This window comes from Magnolia sinica, chromosome 3 (genome assembly GCF_029962835.1).
Source record: "Magnolia sinica isolate HGM2019 chromosome 3, MsV1, whole genome shotgun sequence".
NCBI lineage: Eukaryota > Viridiplantae > Streptophyta > Magnoliopsida > Magnoliales > Magnoliaceae > Magnolia > Magnolia sinica.
The window spans coordinates 20,058,268-20,066,451 of NC_080575.1; positions in this window are offsets into that span (position 1 = coordinate 20,058,268).

An 8,184-nucleotide genomic window follows, 5' to 3' on the forward strand; every position below is an offset into this window, starting at 1 on the left:
GATCTTGGCTCGAATTGGCTCGAGCTGCTGACCGAACCAAGCCGAGTTCGAGCTGATGTCAGCTAGTGGCCGAGCCGAGTCGAGCTGAGGCTAGCTCGACTCGATTCGACTCAATGTACACCCCTAATGATATATAGTAGCCATCTAACGGTTCATAGGTCACACATGCGTGGAAAAAGGGAAAACACAAACACTTATCCAAAACTTTTGTGGCCTTGAGAAGTTTTCAACAGTAATTCTTCAATCTCCATTGTTTTCTGTGTTATGGTCCACTCCACTTGAGCTTTTGATCTACCTTATTTGCTCACATCTAAAATGAGTGACAAAGTAGATAGATGGTGTGGATAAAACACATACATCATGGTGTGCTCCATAGGATTAGCCCTGGTGACAGGTCACCAGCCAATCCGGATCCTAGTTCTAAGGAAGAAGATCCTCTTTCATAGGATAATGAAAATCCAACGGTTAACAATAGTTTAAGGTGAAGCTGGTGAAAAGACCACCTTACCCCTGATATTTATTGTGACAGGGCCATTTAACGAAATTTATTAACAACCACCTGCGTTGTTTTATTGACTTTCATCAATACCAACAACTGCTGTTATTATCAAGGACTTAGACTAGGTACTACTCCCACATGGATGGAGCTTAGCCCTTTCTAATGCCGGCAGGTATTAAAGATGAAACTATACAAAGTATGTTTGAAAGTTGGTCCTCAAAAAGTTGTTGCGTTGAGTATATTCTTGACTTGATTCATCTCCAGCAACAACCTGTCGTCCAATCAAATCCTGCCACATAAGTACAAATAGCGTTTATTCCAAGTAATGGCAGTAACCAATCTACGTCCTTCTATTACCATCACTAGAAATGAATGCATACAATAGGTGCATGTAAACTTCTATTGCCAATGAATCACATCCGTAGAATATCCAATCCACTAAATGATGATCACCCATTATGAAAAATCTGGCCGATCAATCAATGTATTGTGTGGGCCAGACCATCACATTTGAATCATACCAGCAGTTCTCTAGTTATTTTGGCACTGTGTCCCACTCCATCCATGGATGGGCCTGATTTTCATACAAGTCCATCACAATCATTTAGCCCACCTCTTCTACACGTGTGACAAGTTTTTGTTGTTGTATAGAAAGTTTACATGCAGCAGCTGTATCTGATAGTTTCTGCCGTTACGACTGTATTAAAAGATGTTGCAATAAAAGATGTCCAATAAATGTACAATCTTTCTTACATTTCAGGGACCCAATCCTCAGCCACTTTTGTAGTTTAGTCTTAATCCGTGATCTGACAGTGGGATCCACTGGTTTTTGCACGAATGCAACTCATCTAGAAAGGTATTAGAGTGTAAAACTAAGAATCCCAAACCATCACGTGAGCCACCAATCCTCAGCCACTTCTGTAGTTTAGTCTTAATCCGTGATCTGACCGTGGGATCCACTGGTTTTTACACGACATGCAACTCACCTAGAAAGGTATTAGAGTTTAAAACTAAGAATATCCCAAACCATCACGCGAGCCACCAATCCTCAGCCACTTTTGTAGTTTAGTCTTAATCCGTGATCTGACCGTGGGATCCACTGGTTTTTGCATAACATGCAACTCATCTAAAAAGGTATTAGAGTGTAAAACTAAGAATCTCAAACCATCATGTGAGCCACCACATGAGCTAGGAAGTTTTTGGATAGATGTCTATTATTTTCTATAGAGTGCCCCACCTTACCATTGTACATACTTTATTTTGAGGTGTCCCATCAACACATTGGGGCTCATTTGATGCATGGGTTGGATTGCATGTACCCCATGCGCGTACACATAGGTGAACAAGCTCAAACGCTTGTTAATAAGTTACATAGTCATACATCCACATACTCCCACACACTCACACCACAAGGAACACTCAAACTCTATCACCGAGGCAAGGCAACAGGTAGGGGTGTATAACGAGTCGAACTGAGTCAGGCTGGCCTCGGCTTGACTCGACTCGGCCACTAGCTGACCACAGCTCGAACTCGGCTCGGCTCGGTCCTCGATCCTGACTGGCCAGTTCGGTTCAGTTCGATCAGCGACTCGGGCCAATTCGAGCCAAATCAAGCCTCTGCGGCATTTTCACAAACATATACATTGCACTTTCAATTTCTCACTGTATGTAAAACAGCAGTAGTTGTCTACAAGTATTTCATCAAGCACCTTATAGGCAACATCAAAATCAAAGAAAAATGGTATTTGTTTCATATACATACCTTCCTTGCCAGTAGCCAACACTTCATTGAGTCATTTAATCAAACACTTGGTGAGCAACATCAATATCATAGTAATCTAGTCACTAAACTAGTTCGATCTGAGTTTGATTCGATTTGGAGTTTGATCTGAGTCAAGTTGAGCTCGAGCAAGCTTGAATTCGGTTTGAAATTTTTTCGAGCTCAAAAAATTAACTTGACTCGGCTCAAACTCAGCTTCAAACCGAGTCAAATCGAGCTTTTTCGAGTCGAGTCGAGCGAGCTAATCGAGCTAACTCAGTTCATGTACACTCCTAGCAACAGGTGCATTGTTGTAAAAGAAGCTTAGTCTACAAACGTTTGTAGAGAATATTAGTGTAGACCACTAAACATATACTTAGAAGAAAATAAATCAAAATCATTTGAAATGTCTACTAAAAAATGTGCATTTATGTAGCATTGTTAGCTATAAGAACGAACGTGAATGTGGTCAAGATCCAACAACCTCTTCTCCTCACTTCCATGTCTGACCGGGCACCGTCCCTCTCACACATCTCAAGACCCTCTTTCTCTCTCTCTCTCTCTCACTCTCTCTCGAGAATTCCTTTCAAACTTCAAAGATGCCTTTGGTGTCAGTATTATAAGAAGGCCTAATAAATTCATACAAATCCCTCGTAACCACGTGCCTCCCAATCATTGAAATGTAATGTGAACACATGAGGATGGAGGAGTTATCTACAGTGCATCATCGTACGTGAGAATTTGGAACACGTGTGCAAGAATGGAGCCGTTCATCAGACCATCCCTGATGATTAATTTTTGGGTCTCAAAAATTTCGCTGGAATGATTGTCAGGTGGGCCAAACATGTACAAAATAAATAAACGGCTGAGAGAAATCAATCAACTGTTTAAATTCCATACACCCAATGTGGTATAGTTGATGATCATATCAGCCTGTAATTTTACACGTGTCACATCTGAAGTGTCGATCATGGGATAGGATGCTCCGATCTTAGACACGTGTTCTTTGTTTACACGTGTAAGGAGAGTGCAAAATTGATGAGAGCTAGCAAGAAGCCCATGTTGAAAAGGACACGTGTCACACGATTATTAGGTGGAGGGGTGGGGAACCCGATGAAAATTCAAATGAACGGGGAAGTGGCCGTTGCAGAGCTGGTAGGGGTGTTCTTCTCTTTTCACTGAAAACAATGGAAAATCCCCCAATCAAAGCTTAGATGGAATCATATATGACAGAAGGGTGGTTAATGATTAGGTAGAGAATTTTCTATGGTGTTTAATGATTACCTATTTGGCCCCACGTGCCGACATGGCACACGTGTGACCAATCTGAATCATTCATCACAATGCTCTCAGTACATGTCCTAGTTGTAAAGATCAGAAGCTTGGGGTCCATGATCAGGTGGGACACATGAAATCATGTATGGCCCACCTAATAAATGAATTGCCTAGATTTTTGGGCCAAAGAAGCATTCACGTTGAGGATCAATACTATGAAAATCCTTTATCCTACACGTGGGGCGTTTGTGTTTTGCACTTAAAATGGGCCTTGCACATATGGAAAATTTTCATACTTGTGAAAGATCCAAGCCGTTCATAAGGTGGGCCCCACTATGTAGTTTCCTTGTGTAAAAAATCAAGCTGATCCGGTTATCGGAATTGCAACACATATAATCTGGACCGCTGGTTGGTTCTTTTAACCATTCACTAATTCTGGACACATCAGACCTTACCATAAGGTCTTCCTGATTTCTATTTTTTTTTATGGCACGGATCTAAAAGCTGGTGCCTTCCTGATGGGTGGCCCCGTTTATTACACGTGTGCAATATTGCCACGTGCGAGAGGCAGTCATATGCCCAGCGTGGAAACGAGGACTATGATGCATCAGGGTATAGAGAGTGCTGATTGGCTGAGTCATTAGGCATGGAACCTATCATGATCTGGACCACGTATCTAATTGGGCCCACCATCGATGGGGAATGCTCAGAAAATCTCCCAAACCAGAAGTTCCTGACTCATCCAATCTGTGGACAAGAAATTGACGGTTGAGAAAGGTGTGGCAATGGCCTCTGGAGAAGGCCAAACATCGGATGGCTAAGATCTACGAATCTATAGAAGCCCAAGCATTGGATGATTATCCAGGTCCGAATGCATCCGGACCGTATAATCCTGACCAAAAATACCTATTTTTGGTTTTGACTCGCCCCCAATTACCATTGGTTTAGATGAAGGGAATAAAAAGTGGACAACAAAAACACCATCCATTGAGTTTCAGACAGCCAACATCTAACATGTATACAAGATCCTAGCCGTCGAAAAGGTTGGCACTGCCTTGATTTTCATTTGCACCAAAAATCGAACCAATCTATTCATTAAATGAACGACACCATAGAAAACATGCAAGGCCAAAGGATTGACTTGATGCATACGTGTGGCCCGGAATGTGAATGGATTGTCCTGATCTTTGTAATGGATGATCTTCAACGTGGCCTAGATCTTTCCTACCGCTAGGATATACCAATGGATCCCCACCACAGCGAAATTTCACCACAGTGGGCATTTGAACACATGACCCTCATTTTTAAACTCTTGTTAGTCTACCACCAGCACAAGAGTAAGGATCCCACTAGATTGAAAGTTATTATAGATAAATGAGAGGGAAACTTTTGCTTGATGACCCATTTAGAATAGGCTGGAAAAAAATGTGCAGTCCTGATCCATAAATCAAGTGGTAGATATCTCCAAATGCAGATAGATACACATATACACGGGCCTATCTTCATTTTATTATTATTATTATTATTATTATTATTTTATTTTATTTTTTTGGACACGCGGATGGTTTGCATCGTTAATCCAACCCATTCATCATGTCCATCCACTTTTCCCAGTCCACTCCGTAAAAACCACACTAATGAGATGATTCAAACAATCCATTTTCGTAGACGGCCATATCCTTAAATCATATGTTTATCCTGCCATGTAAGACTTTTATTAGACCAGCATTATCTGATCATCGAGCAGCATTGATCATCGAGTTATATCAGATTATTGGATTACTGTGATTAAGCATATATGTGTATCTCATTATATTATGATCTTTACAAATGAATTTAGGGTAGTTCTTACCTACCGCATTAATAAGATAGATATGTAACTCTATCCACGTTGAGACTCTTAAAAAAATTAAAAATTCTAGTTTTGATTTGACCCGTTATGAAATTTTGTTCATTAATAAAGGGAGTACAATAATGAAGATCTAAAAAAATCTAATTGGATATCAAATAGAAGCTTCTCAATCAAATATGTTTTATGTTTACATCTTGTTTGTTTGATCTCCATTATTGCATAAATCAGTACTTATTCAGTAATTTATTCTAACAGCTAGTATCAGAACTAAATTCTAATCATCAGTCCATAAACAGTCCTAAATGAGGTCCACTAAATGAGCGATTCATGTTGATAATCAAAACTTAAATTTTACAAGTTCGTTATATAATAGTTTCGATTGCAAATTTGGTGTGACTAATCTGTTCATCCAACCAAAATCCACCATCCACACGCCCAAAATGCAATTGGGTGCATGACGAAGGTTCCATGCAGTTGTTGCACCTAAGCATTTTTCATATGCATATGTACAACTATATGTGTGTGTGTGTGGAAAAGGTTCTATACGGTCGACCTCATGGGAACTTCCCATGAGGTCGAGCTGTGTAGGCCCACCATGATGTATATCGAACATCAACACCATGTATTTGATGTGTCCCCTTTAAATTATGGGATATCTAAAAAAATCAACCGTATATGGAACTCAGGTGGGCCATAACATCTAAAATCATGTGAAGACATGGCTAAAACATATAAAATCACTTGGTGGGCCCCACCTGAAATTTGGATGCGTTTGAAACTTGGTTTGACCCCTCATCCAAGTGGGACACACATAATGGATGAGCTAGATTTGTGAACTAGTTCTCAATGGGCCCAACAAATGATTATGAATGTTTTAATGGAGAGTAAGCCCTGTCAACTTTTGTATGTGGTGTGGCCCACACAAGTTATGGATTGACTTGATTTTTAAGCCTTAGGCCCGCTGTGGAATGGTGCATCTGACTGATGGGTAGATGTTCGACACGTATCATGGTGGGGCCCACACAGCTCAACCTCATGGGAAGTTCCCATGAGCTTAACAGCATAGAACCTTTTCCCACACACGCTGTGCACTCGTTCCCACCAAACTGGTGCGAACTTTTCAAGAACTCATCATATGTGATGTGAGCTCCAAATCTGAATGGTCTACGTGATGCAGCACCCCATGATATCCTAAGGGCCCAATTTCTGTTGTATTTTAAATTATTTTAAAATAATTTAATGTTTCAAAATATTCGTTGAGACGGGCCTCTACAGATGTATCTTTTCACTTAAGTTTGAAAGGTTGCATCCTTTCAATTTTTGTTTTGAAAAGTTGTGCCTTTTGAAACCTAAGGGTCGCAGCAATTAAGTTTAAACTCAATAGTCACAACCTTTTTGAAAGGGTGTTTCTACACCCTTAAGGGTGTCTTCACAAAATCTATAAATAGACTTCTGCTTTTAATTTTTGTAATGGATTTACAAAGTCAGTCTTTAAGTATTTCTAGTTTGGGTTAAGACTACAAATGATTCAAGCCCGTATACAATAAGTGCACCACTGGGACCGGGTCATAGTCCTTGTATCCTGGAGGTCGATTGCTCTGTAAACCTGTTGCACTTGGGACGTTGTCTAAGGGGAGCAAATTCGATTTCAAGCTGATTGACTCACATCACGCCTCGACTTATACAAATTGATAAGTTTTCTAACTTTCTTATTTTAATTTTATATAATTTAAATAATTTTTCAAAATTCAATTTCCAACAATTTCTACTATATATATATATATATATATATATATATATATATATATATATATATATATATATATATATATATATATATATAGACACACACATGAATTGGTAATGGTTGGTTGCAAAGAAAAAACCAGACTTGTGAAACTGGCAGCCAAAGGGTCCAAAACCGCGACACACACATGCATGAACGGGTAATCGTTAGTTGCAGAGAAAAATCCGGACTTCTGAAATTGGCAGCCAAAGGATCCAAAACCGCCACACACACATGAACTGGCAATCGTTGGTTGCAGAGAAAAAACCAAACTTGTGAAACTGGCAGCCAAAGGGTCCAAAACCGCGTGAAGTGAGAGGAAAGAGGAGGTTGAAGAACATTTCATTAATATAATATCATCCTCTTTCCCTCCTATGAGTGAAAGGAGAGGATTCCTTCTTCTATCTTTTTTTTAATTTTTTTATTTTATTGTATTTTATGGAAAAAAGGGCAGTGAAAGGAAAGGATTGTGTTTGGGGGAGTGTATATGTCTTCTCCTTTGGTTTTGTAATATTTTTCTAATGTGCCCATGTCAGTAAAACCAGGGCTCATGTCCCCTCCCTTTCCAACTCATTAGTTCTTTTTCAACCACCGTTTATCGCAGCCTACTGGGCCCCACATGCTGAAATGTTCCAGTGATCTGAACTCTCCATATTCTTTTTACTACCATGAATAAACTATTATCTGATAATTACTCTACATCGATAATCCTAGAGTTTGATTTTCAGAGTTGAATGTAAGCCATTATGAATTTTCTTTTCATTGGTCTAAATTCAACTACGAATTTGATTGTCAGGATCATCCATTCTGGATATTTTTCTTATATATGGTAGCATATAACATTGAATCCACAACATGGACTGTTCAGATCATCCTACCACTCAGAATATGGGCCCCAGTGTCCCGCGACGCACGGTGGAATTAAGTGGCGACAGAGACAAAACAAACTCCCATCAATGCCAGCTTCTACTCCACCACTTTCGGCAACACCATTTCACCAAACTCCCACTTTC